The sequence below is a fragment of the Schistocerca cancellata genome, chromosome 5 (genome assembly GCF_023864275.1).
Source record: "Schistocerca cancellata isolate TAMUIC-IGC-003103 chromosome 5, iqSchCanc2.1, whole genome shotgun sequence".
NCBI classification, from domain to species: Eukaryota; Metazoa; Arthropoda; class Insecta; order Orthoptera; family Acrididae; genus Schistocerca; species Schistocerca cancellata.
The window spans coordinates 52272672-52294235 of NC_064630.1; positions in this window are offsets into that span (position 1 = coordinate 52272672).

Genomic DNA, 21564 nt, shown 5'->3' on the forward strand with positions numbered 1-21564 from the left:
ACGGTATCATGGTATGCGTGGAAGGTGGACAGGGAAACATGTAACTGGACTTGGATCAATGGCCACGTGTTCTCTTCGCTGGAGAAAGCAGGATTTATCTGATACCTGTTGATCGTCGTAGACGAGTGTGGAGGAAACCACGCTGCACGTCTCGGCTATGCAGTCGCAAGGATTCATCAGGTAGGGGTTTGTTATACCATGGGTTGGTATCATGCACGTCTGTCGGGTGGACCCCGTCGATACCGAGGGTAATTTGAAGGTTGTGCAGACTCGGGAGAGGATCGTTCAACCCACTGCCCAAACCTACAGTCAACATATTACCGACGAGTTCGTCCCAAAACCCGACAATGCACGGTACACTGCGTGTTCTCCGTAGAAATCATCCTCCAGAACACGAAAGGAATTGATTGGAATGGAGTGCAGCAAATGCTGACGTGAACCAGTTGAAACGTGCAGTATGGCGTCGAAGGAGCTCAATCTGTCAGCCGATGAACAGTGGAACAGACTTTGTGGAAGTCTTTGTCTTCTGTTGCTGCGGTGGTAATACGAAATCTGTGTCCTGCTGCGGGGGCAGATACAAAGCTACTGTTTTGTCATGGTGATGGATGTAAACCTCCTCACTTCTACCTTTATTAAATGTGTTCTGTAGTTTATTTTTGTGACTATCGGACTATTAGGCTCAAGTATGGGAGCTTTACGTAGAGATCATGCTGGATTACGAAAATAACTCAAAAAAAATGGTTCAAATGGCTCTGAGCACTATGGGACTCAACATCTGAGGTCATCAGTCCCCTAGAACTTAGAACTACTTAAACCTAACTAACCTAAGGACATCACACACATCCATGCCCGAGGCAGGATTCGAACCTGCGACCGTAGCGGTCGTGCGGTTCCAGACTGTAGCGCCTTTAACCGCTCGGCCACTCCGGCCGGCGAAAATAATTGACCATGTGCCTAAAATGAATACTTGTCTATGTTGCAAATATTGAAGTTATTTAATTAAAAGATGATAAATGAAAATTTGAAATAATAACAGTACAATTAAATTACGTCAATTCTTGTTCTTTATGCAAACTGCCCTAACAATGACTACTTTCATGCAGTCTCGTTTAAAAGTTATGTTAGCGCACATTCACAACGAAGTGATCATTGTTATGTTGCGTTTTCACACTAATTGAACAGGTAATAACTTATCGTGGAAGCCTTTTCATTTTACGTTCTAATCGCAATATGTTACCGACGACAATAACTGATTATCAAACACGACAATGTATCAAACATGTACCTCATAATAAAACCGACGCGCCTTTCCCTAAAATAACTGAAATGCGCTTCTTCTATAAACCGACGAAACACCTTTGATTATTAATTCCATTTTCTATCAAACTGTGCACATCACTTATCCGTAGCGCGGCGAGAACGTAAAAGAATCTTTCTCAGAAACGGAGAGAATATGACTGACAATAACCCGCTACACTGGCTATCATAACTTGGATATCCTTATATTTTGTCTTTTTTGCTTCTGCGCTGGTTCTGGATGTGCAGACTTGTGGTATAACCCACTAAAATGACATATTTAGCTTACATTCAAAACTTAAGTTCTTATACATTGTTCAAAATGCAGTTGTGTTGTCGAACTTAAAAATAAACAACGTGAATGTTTCTTGAACGTAACATATCACTTGCAAGTATAGCTGGATAAATGAACAATATGACACCAAGTGTTTCTTGAACGTCACATACATAGCACTTTCAAGTATACCTGAAAATGACGGGAATGGTCAACCTAAATTTAAATAATGTAAACGGCTGTGTATTTAAGTGGTGATCTAATCTTGGTATGTTACACTGAATGAACTTAATATTAATTAGCAGTGATTATTCTACGCGTGGGATTCTGAGCAAAAAGAATGAAATTAACTACGCAACTCAAATGCAATAGATCTGTATAGATAAACTCGCCATGTACATTTCCCCAAATATGCAAATACTACAGTTAGTAAAATCTTTGACACTGAATATAGTTGGCGCAAATCAATGTCATTGAACTGTAAGTATGCAATGGGTGCAGGCCTGCATCCAATTACTCGAAAAACAATGCCACGCCCAACCCACACAAATCGTGTACTGTTGTAAACAAACCACACCCGAAAGACGTGCACATCACCAATCAGTTTTAAACAACACGTGGGCCGTGGTTTTCGGCGAATCAGAACAAAGCCCATTTGAAATAGCTTGTGAGCACTTCGTATAATGGCGGTTTTCCAGTCTGTTGCTTCAGAAAAATATATATTTAGTTCGTGAGAAACCGAAACTGCGAAACGTGGTAATGTACTGAATGAATGGGAGCATCTGTGAGCACTGTGAGTACTGGTCCTAGATAACAGGACGCAGTATGTCATTCTCAATGGAGAGAAGTCTCCCGAAGTAAGAGTGATTTCAGGTGTGCCGCAGGGGAGTGTCATAGGACCGTTGCTATTCATAAATGACCTCTTGGATGACATCGGAAGTTCACTGAGGCTTTTTGCAGATGATGCTGTGGTGTATAGAGAGGTTGTAACAATGGAAAATTGTACTGAAATGCAGGAGGATCTGCAGCGAATTGACGCTTGGTGCAGGGAATGGCAATTGAATCTCAATATAGACAAGTGTAATGTGCTGCGAATACACAGAAAGATAGATCCTTTATCATTTAGCTACAAAATAGCAAGTCAGCAACTGGAAGCGGTAAATACCATAAATTATCTGGGAGTACGCATTAGGGGTGATTTAAAATGGAATGATCATATAATGTTGATCGTCGGTAAAGCAGATGCCAGACTGAGATTCATTGGAAGAATCCTAAGGAAATGCAATCCGAAAACAAAGGGAGTAGGTTACAGTACGCTTGTTCGCCCACTGCTTGAATACTGCTCAGCAGTGTGGGATCCGTACCAGATAGGGTTGATAGAAGATATAGAGAAGATCCAATGGAGAGCAGCGCGTTTCGTTACAGGATCATTTAGTAATCGCGAAAGCGTTACGGAGATGATAGATAAACTCCAGTGGAAGACTCTGCAGGAGAGACGCTCAGTAGCTCGGTACGGGCTTTTGTCAAAGTTTCGAGAACATACCTTCACCGAAGAGTCAAGCAGTATATTGCTCCCTCCTACGTATATCTCGCGAAGAGACCATGAGGATAAAATCAGAGAGATTAGAGCCCACACAGAGGCATACCGACAATCCTTCTTTCCACGAACAATAAGAGACTGGAATAGAAGGGAGAACCGATAGAGGTAATCAAGGTACCCTCCGCCACACACCGTCAGGTGGCTTGCGGAGTATGGATGTAGATGTATATGTAGATGTACTGCTTTACAAATAATATGAAAAATTGTAAGAAGGAGTGTGGAGCAAACATCATATTTATATGCCGGTACTGTTTGTAGCGCCGATTTTATCTTAGCTTGACAAATTACAATATTATGAGCGGAACAACAATCTGTTTTAAAGATAAAGCAGACACTACATGACTTTTGTTATTGAGAGCCAAATTTTATGTAGAATTCTATTTCAAAAATCTTCGTTTCGGCTGCACCTCACCTCATAGCAGCATTCCGAGACAGTGTGGCGCCGATGATACACTGTGCTGGTATTTCACTATTCTGCGGTGAAAATAACGTCATCAGATCCGTTATAAACATATTGTGGGTACTTATAAGACACATGTACTATCGGGGTGGGATTTCACTTCCAAAGTGTGCACAATTTGATATACGTGGCATTGACTTATTTACGATGTATATTCTCCCATACAATGTCATATTCCATGCAATCTGCGATACAGTTTCAGTTCAGTGACTGATACGACGAAGTTCGAGGTTCATTCACATCCACGCATAGTCTTAAAAATATGAAACCCTGATAGCGTGAATATGTATTGTTTCATACATTGTAACCTCCCCACAAAATTATTATTCACCGCAACCTCTCAACAGAAAATGTTAACATAAATAATATTCACGTTAAGTGTAGCCTCCCCACAAAATTTAGTAAGATGAATAATAATATGAATAAGATTCTAATTTTTTTTGTGTAACCTCAGAACAAAATTCATTAAATAATAATATAATTCTAATTTAGTGTAACCTCAGAACAAAATTGGTTCCGATTTATAACCTCCCTACAGAAATTCATTCACATTTAACCTCCACACAAAATTTGTTTCCCATTTAATGTACCCACAAAATTCTTTTCTCATCTAATGTAAGCTCGAAACAGAAAAATTCCTAAACCTCGTAATAAAAAATAAATTCAGTAGCCTGGTAAATTTTTGACGACAGCAGTGCTGCGTCATGGCCCTGTAAGATCATTGTGAATAAAAAAGCAAAAAATTCTTACCTCAATAAAGTCGCCAACTATCTGCTCTTACAATAACTTTTTCCGGCACAGCTCTGTGAAATGCTGGCCGATAGATTTGTCATTTATGAAAGGAAGCAACTGATTTTTCTTTTGCAACAATAGGAATGACCATGGATTGAAGAAATTAGTAAATTCTTTAAATTGAAATGAATGCTTGTTAGAAATTACTTTATATCATAAAGATTATTATTAGGACATTTTTTTAAAGATTTACATGGGAGTTCACATAACATTACTCGATATGCGCGAGGCTGCTTTTTTACCTTATACAATAATACTCAGGCTCCGGCATAGCTGCACCGCGACCGGCCCAGCCAACATGATACACTATACCACACCAGAGCAGACTGCAGACCAGACTAGCACAGACTAGCGCAGACTAGCAACAACTTACTGCTACAGCTACACAGTACCTACTGCAGTCAACACTGCTCTCTGGTCAGCGATTCTCTTATACCTTGCATATCGCAGGCAGCGCATGAGCAATACATCGAAATTACATCTGCTCGGACCTCTTACACAAAATTATATCTGCATTACATCTGCTCGGACCTCTTACATAAAATTACATCTGCTTTACATCTGCTCGGACCTCTTACAGCATGACCCACAGATATGAGTCCATCGCACATGCGAAAACTGTCTCAGTTTATTCACAGTTCAATCCATATTGAGCACTGCCTATCTGAAATTCACATTGATACAATGCACATACAATGTAGGAAAAAAAATTATTGCACTTTGAAAGACGACGTCGATTTTGATCCGATGACGGCATATGCCACCTGCAAGTAGTAGATGTAGTGATAATGGTTTCAGCGTCGCCCACCAGAGCGCCATCTGTGTCTATCCTTTAACAGGGAATGCTCGCAGCCGTAAGGCTCAGTGTGGTGCAAACTTGTGAATCAAGCAGACGACCATGCCACTGAGATGGACTCGCGTTTCCTACAGCCAGACGAGCAAGTCTGAAAGGGGTCCCACTTTCCGAGTGGCGGATGGTCCTTTCGGTGAACTGCCACACAGGTTAGACGTGCTGCGTCAGTTGAGCGTCGATACTGCAGTCAGTGATCACGTGAACACTCTCAGACCCGTAGATGAGATTTTGGACGTCCACGCAGTACGGACGCCCGCGAGGATCGCCGTGTTGTAAGGGCAGCAGTGGCAGATTGTACAGGTACCAGAGCACAGACAAGGGGGCTTGTGGACCTAGACGTGTCAAACTTAACTGTTACTAACCGGTTGTTAGCTGTGGGACTGCAGGTATGCACACCTCTAGCACGTTCTCCACTCACGCCACAGCATCGACGTACGCGCATCGACTGGTGCGGTCAGAGGATCACTTGGAAGATGGAATGACGCCCCTAGTCATCAGTGATGAAAGCAGAGTCTGTTTGCACGTAAGTAATGGTCGTTCGCGCGTGCGACGTAGACCCGTTGAGCGCAGTCTCGTGGAGTGCATTCGTCTCCGACACACTCGCCCCAACCTAGGGCTTAGGGTAGGATAAGCTACAATTCTTGCCCACCTTCGGTGTACCTACAGGGGACGCTAACCAGCGCTTGGTACGTGCAGAATGCTGTTAGATCTGTTCTTTTGCCGTTCTTGCAGTGGGAAGGTGATGTGACGTTACAACAGGATATTGCTCGCACACACACTGCCCATGAAACACAACGTACGCTGCAAGACGCACAGCAAATTCCATGGCTAGCACGATCTCCGGACTTGTTTCCAGTCGAGCACCTGTTGGATACGATGGAACGAGACGCGACTCGCTCGAATCAACAACCAACAGCTCTTACAGTATGTCGTGAACAGGTCGATCAGACGTGAAATAACGTATCCCAGGACAATCTATCTGGACGATCGACTGGAAGCCAGATCAGCGCCAGTTCTCTCTTTTATTTTGTTTTAGAAATTTTAATTGCATAGTTCCTTATCTGACATTTTTTACAAGACTCTTGAGGGTACCCATTGTCTTGTAACACAATATTTTCATTATTGCAGTTTGTACCAGATGACAGAACCTTAAGTGTTCCGAAACACGTCGTGTATGCGATGAAAGAACGTTGATTCAGCAACTGTTGCTCTGTTTCTTGAACGCAACGAACTACATTACAGGCCATTAAAATTGCTACACCACGAAGATAACGTGCTACAGACGCGAAATTTAACCGACAGGAAGAAGATGCTGTGATATGCAAATGATTAGCTTTTCAGAGCATTCACACAAGGTTGGCGGCGATGGCGACACCTACAACGTGCTGACATGAGGAAAGTTTGCCACCGATTTCTCATACACAAACAGCAGTTGACCGATGTTGCCTGGTGAAACGTTGTTGTGATACCTCGTGTAAGGAGGAGAAATGCGTACCATCACGTTTCCGACTTTGATAAAGTTCGGTATGAAGCCTATCGCGATTGCGGTTTATCGTATCGCGACATTGCTGCTCGCGATCCAATGACTGTCAGCAGAATATGGAATCGGTGCGTTCAGGAGGGTAATACGCAACGCCGTGCTGAATCCCAACGGCCTCGTATCACTAGCAGTCGAGATGAAGGGCATCTTATCCGCATGGCTGTAACGGATCGTGCAGCCACGTCTCAATCCCTGAGTCAACAGATGGGGACGTTTGCAAGACAACAATCATCTGCACGAACAGTTCGACGACGTATGCAGCAGCATGGACAATCAGCTCGGAGATCATGGCTGCGGTTACCTTTGACGTTACATCACAGACAGGAGCGCCTGCAATGGTGTACTCGACGACGAACCTGGGTGCACGAATAGCAAATCGTCATTTTTTCGGATGAATCCAGGTTCTGTTTATAGCATCATGATGGTCGCATCCGTGTTTGCCGACATCGCGGTGAACGCACATTGGAAGCGTGTATTCTTCATCGCCATACTGGCGTATCACCCGGCGTGATGGTATGGGGTGCCATTGTTTACACGTCTTCGTCACCTCTTGTTCGCATTGGCGGCACATGGAACAGTGAACGCTACATTTCAGATGTGTTACGACCCGTGGCTCTACCCTTCATACGATCCCTGCGAAACCCTACATTTCAGCAGGATAATTCACGACCGCATGTTGCAGGTCCTGTACGGGCCTTTCTGGATACAGAAAATGATCGACTGCTGTCCTGGCCAGCACATTCTCCAGATCTCTCACCAATTGAAAATGTCTGGTCTATGGTGGCCGAGCAACTGGCTCGTCACAATGCGCCACTCACTACTCTTGATGGACTGTGGTATCGTGTTGAAACTGCATGGGCAGCTGTACCTGTACACCCCATCCAAGCTCTGTTTGACTCAATGCCCAGGCGTATCAAGGTCGTTATTACGGCCAGAGGTGGTTGCTCTGGGTACTGATTTCTCAGGATCTATGCACCCACATTGCGTGAAAATGTAATCACATGTCATTTATAGTATATATTTGTCCAATGAATACCCGGTTATCACCTGCATTTCTTCTTGGTGTAGAAATTTTAGTGGCCAGTAGTGTACTTTGTAAAGGTATAACACTAGAAAACCTGTTTCATTTTAGCCGGTGAGGGGACTGATGACCATAGATGTTAAGTCCCATAGCGCTCAGAGCCATTTGAACCATTTTGAATTATTACAAACCAAAAGGATAATTCAAGGCAAGTTTCGATAGTCACTGCGCTATTCCACTGTCGCACGAAAATTCACTTCGGCTTTGGATCCCGTTGCAACTGAGATGTGGTATGGAACAAAATCTACGAGGGCTTGCTGAAAGGAATTCCTCCGAAGTTTTATCTGAAAACTCTTAAAATGTTTTAAATAATTTTGTAAAACGAAGAAACAGCACAACAGTTGCTGAATGAACGATCTTTCATCGCATACACGATCTGTTTCGGAACACTTAAGGTACCTTCATCTAGTGTAAACTGTAATAATGAAAATATTGCGTTACAAACCAAGGGTATCCTCAAGCGTCTTGAAAAAAATTTCAGATAAGGGACTACACAATTAAAATTTCTAAAATTAAATGAAAGGGAGAACAGAACGTTACTTACAAATAAAATCACTCAACCGTCTGAGGTCGTCCTCACCACCATGTTGTCATGGGACAAAAGTTCCAAGTCAAAAGAGTAAAACTGCCATCGGAACCGGAAGTCACCAGAATCATAAAACATGTAAGATACGATAAAGATGGGAAGAGAAAAGACATAATGTGTGGAACTGCTTACGTAAATTCCATAAAAGCCATTCCCTCGCGTAGCCCTAGCCGGAAACACAAACAGGAAATCTACTTGCTAGCCGTGACACGGAAATTTGGTTCCATGACGACAAATGGTTCAAATAGCTCTGAGCACTATGGGTCTTAACAGCTGAGGTCATCAGTCCCTTAAACTTAGAACTACTTAAACCTAACTAACCTAAGGACATCACACACATCCATGACCGAGGCAGGATTCGAACCTGCCTCCGTAGCGGTCGCGCAGTTCCAGACTGAAGCGCCGAGAACCGCTCCGCCATTGCGGCCGGCGTTCCGTGACGACACTGGAGGTGAGGATGACCTGAAATGGTCAAGCGATTTTTTATTTGTGAGTAACGTCATATTCTCTGTTTAATTTTACTTGAGAAACTCTAACTGTAGCCTACACTTCCGTGTTGAACAATTGTTTTAAAAAAGGTTTTGAGGATCCCTATTGTCGTGTGACACAATATTTCCAATAATACAGTTGACACCAGATGATGGAACTTTAACTGTTCCGAAACCCGTCGCGTATGCATTACAAGATTGTTGATTCAGCAACTGTAGCGCAGTTTCTTCATTTTACGAAATGGACTTGTACAGCTGCGGATGCCCCACAAGTGAAACCTTTTTGTCTTTTCAAATACAACGATCTTTATTAACATTCTGTAACTTATATCCTGATGCCTACATATCTGCAACCCTCTGTCGCTGGAGGGCTCCGAACTAGAACACACGGACGATACTATGGCGGTTTGAAACGTAACGTATGTTGGCGCTTGAGAAACAGCATACTGTAACCGAATTTCGAATTCGAAGACTTCGACCACAAATGGAGCCCGCTCTCCAGTAGCATGACAATGACGGACGACACATGAGCGCTAAGACATCTGCAACAATCCGACCGCTCGTGTTCACTGTTTTCGACCACCCTCTATGCAGTCCTGACTTGGAGCCATCCGAAATTCATCTGTTTCCAACTTAAAGAACAACGTGGAGGGCTTCACTTTCTTAGCGATGAAGTGGTGCAAACAGAGGTGAGGTTGTGGCTCCGTCAACAAAGTCAAACATTGTACAGTGACGGTACCAACAAACTGGTCTCTCGTTGGAAGAAATGTGTTCGTCGCCAGGGTGACTGCGTTGAGAAATTATTATGTAGATTTGAATAATAAAGATGTAGAATGTTGTGGAATAATCGGGCCTACTGCCGGATGTTTGTGTCGCTCTGGCACAATATTTCGGCCACGTAACTCGTTGCCTCCTTCAGGTGCTACCTGAAGAATGCAACGAGTTACATGGCCGAAATATTGTGCCAGAGCGACACAAACATCCGGCTGTAGACCCGATTATTCCACATGTCAAGATCTCGCCGGGAAAGCCTGAAGAGTTATGTAGAATGTTAATAACGCCTATTGTATTTAAGAGTTTTCACATAAGAAATTCGGAGGCATTAGTTTCCAGCACGCCCTCTTATTTGATCTATACGAGTGTATTGTCTTGATGGGATCGAACAGTTATTTCATCCTGCTGCTGGTGTACGAAGCCCTAAAACCTGTCTTTACTTTGCCGGCCGCGGTGGCCGAGCGGTTCTAGGCCCTTCAGTCTGGAACCGCGCGACTGCTACGATCGCAGGTTCGAATCCTGCCTTGAGCATGGATGTGTGTGATGTCCTTAGGTTAGTTAGGTTTAAGTGGTTCTAAGTTCTAGGGGACTGATGACCTCTGATACTAAGTCCCATAGTGCTCAGAGCCATTTGAACCGTTGATTTGTCTTTACTTTTCTATTAGCTCTCGTAAATGAGTAGCGAATACTCAAGAGTGCTCTATAGCTTTATGAATTTTTTCGACACGATATTTCATATCAAGGTGGGTGCGATTTGCACGTGATCAGTGTCCCTAAAGACGTTCCTGATCTGGGTCAGTAGATTCCTGACGTGAACAAGAAGTATTGTAGTACTGGTGCGAGGAAGGCAGAGGAAAATGGGCAACCAGTGTCCACCGTCTGATACTCGTAGAACCTTCCATAAGAAACATATCGGCGCTTATAGGAAAGGGAATGAACGAGGGAACGCAATGATTTGAGCCAGGAGCGCTGTCGGGAGAGACGTGGGGCGGGGGGGCGGGGGGGAAGGGAGGGATGCAGGTGAGGACTTCACGGGAAGAGGTGGCTGGCTCTGAGCACCATGGGACTTAACATCTGAGGTCATCAGTCCCCTAGAACTTAGAACCACTTCGGCCGGCGGAAGAGGTGGGAACTGCGTTACTAGAACAGGAGTATGTCTTACGACAGACTAAGGATGTTCCTCTGGAAGGGCAATTAGAACGCAGCACATTATTTTTAACCGAGAGAAATCTGCAGACGTAGAAGTAACTTCGGACGTACCGCAAGTGAGTGTTACAGAACCATTACTACTCATCATACAATGTCAGTTCGTGGTGATGTTATGGACTTTCAGGGATGATGGACAAGAGTAAAAGCATTAACTTGAGGTAAGGGACCATGTTCAGGAAACGACCGAGTGCAAAGTTATAAGCGAAAATCGTCCTGATACATCTGACAGAGGAATCCATTACAGGTATATTTGTTGCTAAAACTGTAGGGCAGGAAACTGAGTTGGTATGGACTAAAACAACAGAAGAACGTGTTGTAGACACGCGCTCTGAAATGCGTGTCTTAGCAGCTATGAGAGCTTCCTCGTCATCGAACACGTCTCTCCTACTAAATCTTCGAACACATCTCTTCTACTGCAAGTCATTTGGTTTCCATCCTTTTAGAAGAAGTAGTAATGACGTAAACAAAAAAAATGTCTATGAAATATGCGCTCTAAAATGCGTATCTCAAGATCTATGGGCACTTGTTCAGTAGAAAAGATGTGTTTCACAGTAGCAAAGATGAATGAATGCTCATAGCTATTAAAATATGCCTATTGGGACCCATGTTTACTACACTTCTTTTTTCTTGTTTCCGTCCATGCTACCACCTCTGAAACTTGCTTACCCTACGGTCTTAGCCACGACGGTACCGGTAATGTATTACACTTTCAGACGCACCAGAACGATTTGCACTTGTAACTTTCCACTCATTCGTTTCCCTTCTAGGCTCCCTCACCTCCAATTAATACGTTTACCCTCCTCAATATTCCCTGAGAGTTTGTAACATCATCAATGAATCGCCACCGTGTATACGCAAATTTCTTCGGAAGTTCCATTGGGCTGTGCGTGGATTAAGGTGTTATACACATAGAAGTCTCAAAGTTACAAAATTGTAGCGAAATGCAGGAGGACCTGCAGAGGAGCGATGCTCGGTGCTGGGATTGGCAGATAATTCTCGGCATAAACAAATGTGACGAATAGCGCACAGGAATAAGCAGACAGTCTGGTTATTTATGATTACCCGATTGTCGAACGGGGAACTGTAGCAGTTTCATCCATTAAATATCCGGAGGTATGAGTACGGAGTGATTTAAAGTGGAATTGCCACATAAAAGTATTAGCAGGTAAAGCAGAAGACAGACAGATTCATTGGAGGAATCCTCAGAAAGTGTAATCTACCCACAAAGGTGGTAGCTTAAAAAAGTTCTTGTCCGACCGATACACGAATATTGCTCGTCAGCGTCGTACCTGACTCAGGGAGGACTGATAGTGGAAACGGGGAAGATCCAAAGAGGGCGGTGTGTTACGTTACAGGTTCATTCAGTAAGTCACCGGTACGCACAGCCAACTGCAAGGAAGGTGTTTTGCATTGAGATATGTCTATTGGTTTTTTCAATCTGCGTGAACTGAGCCCTCACTAATAGTGTAGAATCCTAAATCCACACCTCTCGTGGATGCACTTAGAAGATAACAGAACTGTGGCTGGATTCCGTCTAGTCAAAGCGTGAAGCAGGTTACTGATACATCTTCTTCGATGTTTTAATTAATTAATAGTAATCAAACATGGTATTTGAAGTGAAACTAGTTGTCACCAGAAGCGAGGTATTTTGATTGCTCGGAATGAAATACAGTTGGTTCAAAAGAATTTTATACAAAATTTCAAAATTAAGATAAGAAGCGGTGTCATATTAGGCTTTGGTAGATTAGTCTGTGTATGCCACTCCCGCAAATCCTATTAAAATGTGGTTCTGAGTTACAATACATGTTAGTAAAACTGGGAACAAATTCTAAAAGAGAAACCAGGTACGAAAATTCGAAACGCAACAAAAATTGATAAAGCAAATACTGTTAAGAGGGTCAACATGAAAATGGACGTGTAACTTCGAGCAGTTTTGTGTAGTGGCCGAAAGTGTCTCTGTTATGTTACATCGGAACCAGATTTCATTACGTACATTTTAGGTTATCAGGAAAAAAGCAGATTTCATTTGAAACACTCAATTTGGAATAGATCGTTTGGTTGCAACAGCTGTCAGGTTTATGAAACATGCTGTGAGTTAAACTGAATTATACCTGAATGCCCTGGTGCGGTTTACAGTTATAATTCCGTTAATGTACGTTCCTAGAAGAGCCAACCAATATACTGCTTCTTCCTATGTATATCTTGCAAAAGACCGTGAATGTAAAACTAGGGACATTTGAACTCGGAAGACGGCTTATCTTCTCCACGTGCCTTTGTCCCACATCGTCGCAGGTTCGGCACGGTTTGGCGTGGTTAGTTTAAAGATTAGTTTAAAGGGTGCCCAGATACCATTCCTGTCACCACCTCATTACCCACCACCACGTAATATGTGCACCCCAACTGTCTGCGTGTAGCGTTAATCATGTGAAAGCGAGTAAAAGTTTTGCAAACGTTCTGCAAATCGTGTAACTGACGTCATGCTTGGGTACTAGAGTCCTGCATGACCGAGTAAGCGAGCACAAAATACGAGATGGGGCGAGCACACCCTAACTGGATAGGCTGCCCGCACTAGTTCTAGTGACCGAGCACAGAAGCCGTGACCGAATACGTAGCACGCAACTTCAAACACATTACACGTGTCATTATCCGTGTGAGACTGCAGCCAGTACGGGCTTCTCATTTGTGGTGTGTCTCTCTCTGCAATCATACAGTGCGAGGAAACCAGTGCAGTAAGACGTAAGATTGAAATCAATGTTTACACATTGAAGAGACGGGAAGGTCTAAAAAGCCAAGTACGGAGCATATTTTTGGTGGTTGTAGACGAAAACAGTGAGTCTACTGGATACGTATCGTGCATAAACTGCTCCACATTATTGTGTTTCCAATCGGGAACCACTCTTTTAAAGAAACACAGTTGCAAGAAACCTTACAAAGATACAGTTCTTTCAGGTATACCGGCAGTAATGAAAAATAGTATTAGAGCAAAGTGTGTCGCAATGTGTGCTAAAGATATGAGACTTTTTAATGCTGTTTGCGGTGAAGGTTTCAGAGAACTAGGCCAAGAATTAATACATGTAGGTGCGCATTATGGAAAAGTTAACGTGGCAGATGTCATGCCACATCCCTCTACTATAAGCAGACATGTCAAAGAACAAGCTGCTGCAATACGATACAGTATAATGCCTTCTGTTATTGCGGAAGTTATTAATAAAACATGTGCTGCGATAGTTGATATGTGGACTGATTCGCATAATCAGGTGCACTATTTGACGCTTACATCTCATTACATTAACACAGATTGGTCTCTTCTGATCAATGTTTTACTTACAACAAAATTCCGGGACGTTAGGAAGACGGGAGTAAATATTATAAAAGAAAGTGCTCTATGAATTTAGCTGTGTAACGTACCCGTTCTTGGAAACGTTACTTTTGTATTAAAAGAAAGAGAGAGAGAGAGACAGAAAAAGAGAGAGACAGAAATAGAGAGAGAGAGAGAGAGAGAGAGAGAGAGAGAGAGAGAGAGAGGCGTTGGATTTGTACAGTACAGTACACAGCAGCGAGCCGTGGCGAGGCGAGGTAAGACGTCAGCGGTGACCGGTCATGCTCGGTTATCCGCGTGTCCGGAATCCGGACAACAGACATGGCGCGAGTACGTGACCGAGCCGAGTCGTGTGGGGCCGGACACGAGCTGCTCGGTCCCCCCGTCAACAGGCGAGCCGTGACCGGTCAAACATGGAGCGTTGCAGCACTCTATTGGGTACCTGCCTGTAGAGATCAGTAACGGACCGAGTACGAGTGTGATATTGCGGGTTGCGTACTTCACAATCTAAGGCGCCGCTGCTACGTCGGTGCTAACCGGCTAACTTAGTTCCCGCTGAAGGTCCGCGAGTGTTACTATGGCGCTGCTGTCGCTTCATATCCGTCGACTCGTCTCCTCTTCCTGAAACATGCAGGAGTGTAAGGTTAGTCGCGACTTATTGTTAGTATGGAAGATGAGTACACGATCTTGCTGCTGTAAAGTAGCACCGAGAAGGTGAAATGACCGACTGTCGGAATGAGATGGCGTTTAACGAAACTGTATTTAGTGAGACTGCGTAGAATGTAAGGCGAAAATCAATTGATGGAAAGTACACAAGTGAGGAGTGATATTTGGAATAAGTTTCATGCTGTAGTCTACGCTTAAGACGAAAAACATACAAATTTTGTCCGTCCAATGCAAACAAATGGTTGTGTTGTTGTTTATTCAACTTCCATCATGAGAAAACACATGTGCTGCCCCAAACACAGAACAACGTCATTGATATATCCCTGCGACTAAAAAGCGCGCTATTTCTGTGTTCATTTGGTCATGGCAACTTGCGTTTATGGGCTAAGGGCAAGATGGGTCACCTATCGCTCATTTCTGTAATTTTTAAAATAATAATTTATCACTATTTACAGAGTGCAGTCCATCATCAAGTTACGTTTTGTGTGTACCGTCGTTACAGGCCCGATAACAACTCGAAAGTGTGTATATGTCAAGTGATTGTAAGACCATCATTGAATTGATATTAAATACTGAAATATACAGCCGTCTCCAAAATTGTGCCGGCCGGAGTGGCCGTGCGGTTCTAGGCGCTACAGTCTGGAGCCGAGCGACCGCTACGGTCGCAGGTTCGAATCCTGCCTCGGGCATTGATGTGTGTGATGTCCTTATGTTAGTTAGGTTTAATTAGTTCTAAGTTCTAGGCGACTGATGACCTCAGAAGTTAAGTCGCATAGTGCTCAGAGCCATTTGAACCATCAAAAATTGTTTTATCTGTATAAATGCATTCACTTATAACGGATCAGTCGTTATATTGGTATACAATAATCATCATGCCGCGATGTTGCTTCTTCCATTTAGTAGGTCCGACATTTTCTGACATTTCGGTCTCCACTAGAGAATGGCTATAAGACCGAAATCACGAGTGTGTGAAATACTTCAACAGTAATTTGCAGTTCTATGGCAGAAATTTCTTTCAAAACGTTTTCGTATGTCATGGGAATAGCGCGAGGCCGCGGTTACACTTGCGCCGTGCGGTTAAAGGCGCTGCAGTCTGGAACCGCAAGGCCGCTACGGTCGCAGGTTCGAATCCTGCCTCGGGCGTGGATGTATGTGATGTCCTTAGGTTAGTTGGGTTTAACTAGTTCTAAGTTCTAGGGGACTAATGACCTCAGCAGTTGAGTCCCATAGTGCTCAGAGCCATTTGAACCATTTTTTTTTTTTTTGTTACACTTGCGAACTCGTGTACTCGCTCTCTTTTCTGAGCGAATCGAGTCCACTTGTGCCCGACAACAGACTCGGGGGATGAGTGGGCTGCAGCCGGGAGAATTCGATACAGGGCGGGCGCACCTTGAAAACTACCTCTTTAATTATTTTTATCAAACACTGGCCTACAGAATTCCCCCTGACAAAGACAACTCTAACTTAACCTGTCCATTTATTACCCACAACATACAAGGCCAACGCAATCTGACTGCTACACATTGACAACAAAACTTCCAATAATTAACACAATGGCCCTGAATTGCAAGAAGTCCTAACAATAATACAAATCTAAAAAATATGAAATTAAATAAACATGAAACTATCTCCAACTCTGTGAATTTCCTAAGCTCATTTCAATCGTCATAACACTAACTACAGAAATTACAGCAAGTAGCAACTACAGCCAGCTAAATTAAAAGATTCTAACTACTAGTTAGGCGGTAGTAACCGACCGAGACAGACGCCGCAACAGGGAAGTAACTGCATTTGACATTTACGAGTTCCTAACCAGGATCGAATTTTATTATATCATCTGTATGCTTTAATAGTCGAGTTTCTTGTGTTTCTGCCTGTAAATTTAATATCTAATAGCCACTGTTGCCGCGTTTTCGTTTGCGTGGGAAAGTAAACCGATTTTGTGACATATTAAAAGTTCCTAATCAGGGGAAAATTATTTAGTTTCACCTCAGTGCTTCGGTAGACAGGTTTTTGAATACCTGCGTATTACTAGACACAGTTCGTGCGTTTTCGTCAGGGTCTACAGTAGAGTTGCGCAATAAGTGCCGATAGTCCATTTATCTGCATAGTTTAGTTTTCCACGGTCTTCAGTGTGGACAGGGACTGCGATTGTTGTGTGCAGATGCGAGCCGAGTAGGTGACACTTCGCTCTCAGCTTCAGGCTGTGATGGCTTCGGTTACACAGCTTGAGGCTGCAGTGGATGGGCACCACTGTTGTGGGCCGGCCGTGGGGATCCAACGGACATCCAGCACGTCCGAGTCCTCCGATCGGTCCTCACCTGTGCCGAATCCGGTTACTGTTCGCACTGAGGCTGACCCCTCACCTGTGGTCGAGTGGGAGGTCGCCCCAGGGCGAAGCAGGCGGCGAAAGACTTCCCAGGCGGCCGCACGTAAGGTCTCCCCGGTTTGTCTGACGAACAGATTCTGGGTGCTGTCTGTGGCTGACGCTGTCGCTGAGCCAGATGCTGTCGCCCGTCCTGTTTCAGAGGAAACCAGTCAGCCTGCAAGATCCGGGCAATCGCAGAGGGTGGGACTATTGGTAGCTGGGAGCTCCAACGTTAGGCGCGTTATGGGGCCCCTTAGATACTTGGCTGACAAGGAGGGTAAGAAATCCAATGTGCACTCCGGGTGGAGTCATTCCAGATGTGGAAAGGATACTCACATATGCCATGAAGAGCACAGGGTGCAGCCAGCCGCAGGTGGTTGCTCACGTCGGTACCAATGATGTGTGTCACTTTGGATCAGAAGAGATTCTCTCTGGTTTCGTGCGGCTAACAGAATTGGTAAAGGCTTCCAGTCTTGCTTGCAAGATGAAAGCAGAGCTGACCATTTGCAGCATAGTCGACAGGACCGATTGCAGACCTCTGATACAGATCCCAGTGGAGGGTCTGGATCAGAGGCTCAGACGGTTCTGCGACCATGTAGGCTGCAGATTCCTCGACTTGCGCCAAAGGGTGGTTGGGTTTCGGGTTCCGCTGAATAGCTCAGGTGTCCACTATACGCAGGAGGCGGTTACACGGGTAGAAGGGGCTGTGTGGCGTGGACTGGGCCGTTTTTTAGGTTAGAGGGTCTCGGGAAAACACAAATAGGGCTTCAGTCACAAAGGGTGCAGGCTGAACACAGGAAAAACGTAGATACAGGAACCACTGGTATAATAGTTGTAAATTGCCGTAGATGTGTCGGGAAAGTACCAGAGCTCCAAGCGCTGATAGAAATCACTTACGCTAAAATCGTTATAGGCACTGAAAGCTGGCGAAAGCCGGATATAAGCTCAGCCGAAATTTTTACGAAGAACCTAACGGTATTCCAGTAGGATAGGCTAAACACGGTTGGCGGTGGCGTGTTTGTTGCTGTCAGAAGTAGTTTAACTAGTCGCGAAATTGAAGTAGATACTTCCTGTGAGTTAGTATGGACAGAGGTCATTGTTGGCAACCGGAATAAAATAATAATTGGATACTGATCCCCCCAGTTCAGATGATACAGTTGCTCAAAGGTTCAAAGAAAACTTGAGTCTGATTTCAAACACGTACCCGACTCATACGATAATACACTCCTGGAAATGGAAAAAAGAACACATTGACACCGGTGTGTCAGACCCACCATACTTGCTCCGGACACTGCGAGAGGGCTGTACAAGCAATGATCACACGCACGGCACAGCGGACACACCAGGAACCGCGGTGTTGGCCGTCGAATGGCGCTAGCTGCGCAGCATTTGTGCACCGCCGCCGTCAGTGTCAGCCAGTTTGCCGTGGCATACGGAGCTCCATCGCAGTCTTTAACACTGGTAGCATGCCGCGACAGCGTGGACGTGAACCGTATGTGCAGTTGACGGACTTTGAGCGAGGGCGTATAGTGGGCATGCGGGAGGCCGGGTGGACGTACCGCTGAATTGCTCAACACGTGGGGCGTGAGGTCTCCACAGTACATCGATGTTGTCGCCAGTGGTCGGCGGAAGGTGCACGTGCCCGTCGACCTGGGACCGGACCGCAGCGACGCACGGATGCACGCCAAGACCGTAGGATCCTACGCAGTGCCGTAGGGGACCGCACCGCCACTTCCCAGCAAATTAGGGACACTGTTGCTCCTGGGGTATCGGCGAGGACCATTCGCAACCGTCTCCATGAAGCTGGGCTACGGTCCCGCACACCGTTAGGCCGTCTTCCGCTCACCCCCCAACATCGTGCAGCCCGCCTCCAGTGGTGTCGCGACAGGCGTGAATGGAGGGACGAATGGAGACGTGTCGTCTTCCGCGATGAGAGTCGCTTCTGACTTGGTGCCAATGATGGTCGTATGCGTGTTTGGCGCCGTGCAGGTGAGCGCCACAATCAGGACTGCATACGACCGAGGCACACAGGGCCAACACCCGGCATCATGGTGTGGGGAGCGATCTCCTACACTGGCCGTACACCACTGGTGATCGTCGAGGGGACACTGAATAGTGCACGGTACATCCAAACCGTCATCGAACCCATCGTTCTACCATTCCTAGACCGGCAAGGGAACTTGCTGTTCCAACAGGACAATGCACGTCCGCATGTATCCCGTGCCACCCAACGTGCTCTAGAAGGTGTAAGTCAACTACCCTGGCCAGCAATATCTCCGGATCTGTCCCCCATTGAGCATGTTTGGGACTGGATGAAGCGTCGTCTCACGCGGTCTACACGTCGAGCACGAACGCTGGTCCAACTGAGGCGCCAGGTGGAAATGGCATGGCAAGCCGTTCCACAGGACTACATCCAGCATCTCTACGATCGTCTCCATGGGAGAATAGCAGCCTGCATTGCTGCGAAATGTGGATATACACTGTACTAGTGCCGACATTGTGCATGCTCTGTTGCCTGTGCCTATGTGCCTGTGGTTCTGTCAGTGTGATCATGTGATGTATCTGACCCCAGGAATGTGTCAATAAAGTTTCCCCTTCCTGGGACAATGAATTCACGGTGTTCTTATTTCAATTTCCAGGAGTGTAGTTGGTGGTGACTTTAATTTACCCTCGATATGGTGGCGAAAATACATGAATAATTCCGGAGGTACGCATAAAATATCATCCGAAATTGTGCTAAACACATTCTCTGAAAATTATTTCGAGCAATTAGTTCATGAGCCCAAGCGAATAATAAACGGTAGTGAAAACACACTTGACCTCGTAGAAACAAATAATCCTGAGGTCTAGTGAACACAGGCGGTTGTCGTAGCGTGATTGAATACTGTAATCCCCAAATCTTCGAAAAATAAACGAAAAAAATACATATTCAAAAAAGCAGATAAAAATTCACTTGCTGCCTTCCTGCGCGACAATCTCCACTCATTCAAATTAATAATATAAGTGTAGACCAGATGTGGCTTAAATTCAAAGAAATAGTATCGGCAGCAATTGAGAGATTTATACCAAACAAATTAACAAACGATGGAGCTGATCCTCCTTGGTACACAAAACGGATTAGAACACTGTTGCAGAAACAACGAAACAAACATGCCAAATTTAAACAGACGCAGAATCCCCAGGATTGGCGATCTTTTACAGAAGCTCGAAATTTAGCGCGGACTTCAATGCGAGATGCCTATAACAGTTTTCATAACGAAACCTTGACTCGAAACCTAGCAGAAAATCCAAAGAGATTCTGGTCGTACGTGAAGTATGTTAGCGGCAAGAAACAATTAATGCCTTCTCTGCACGATAGCAATGGAGATACTATAGAAGACAGTGCTGCCAAAGCAGAGTTACTAAACACAGCCTTCCGAAATGCCTTCACAAAAGTAGACGAAGTAAATATTCCAGAATTCGAATCGAGGACAGCTGCCAACATTAGTAACGTAGAAGTAAATATCCTCGGAGTAGTGAAGCAACTTAAACCACTTAATAAAAGCAAGTCTTGTGGTCCAGACTGTATACCAATTAGGTTCCTTTCGGAGTATGCTGATGCATTAGCTCCATACTTAGCAATCATATACAACCGTTCGCTCGACGAAAGATCCGTACCCAAAGACTGGAAAGTTCACAGGTCACACCAATATTCAAGAAAGATAGTAGGAGTAATCCACTAAATTACAGTCCCATATCGTTAACGTCGATATGCAGCAGGATTGTGGAACATATATTGTGTTCGAACATTATGAATTACCTCGAAGAAAACAGTCTATTGACACACACTCAACATGGGTTTAGAAAACATCGTGCCTGTCAAACACAACTATCTCTTTATTCACATGAAGTGCTGAGTGCTATTGACAAGGGATTTCATATCGATTCCGTATTTCTGGATTTCCTGAAGGCTTTTGACAAAGTACCACACAAGCGGCTCGTAGTGAAATTGCGTGCTTATGGAATATCGTCTCAGTTATGTGACTGGATTTGTGATTTCCTGTCAGAGAGGTCACAGTTCGTTGTAATTGACGGAAAGTAATCGAGTAAAACAGAAGTGATTTCGGTCGTTCCCCAAGGTAGTGTTATAGGCCCTTTGGTGTTCCTTATCTATATAAACCATTTGGGAGACAATCTGAGCAGCCGTCTTCGGTTGTTTGCAGATGACGCCGTCGTTTATCGACTAATAAAGTCATCAGAAGACCAAAACAAACTGCAA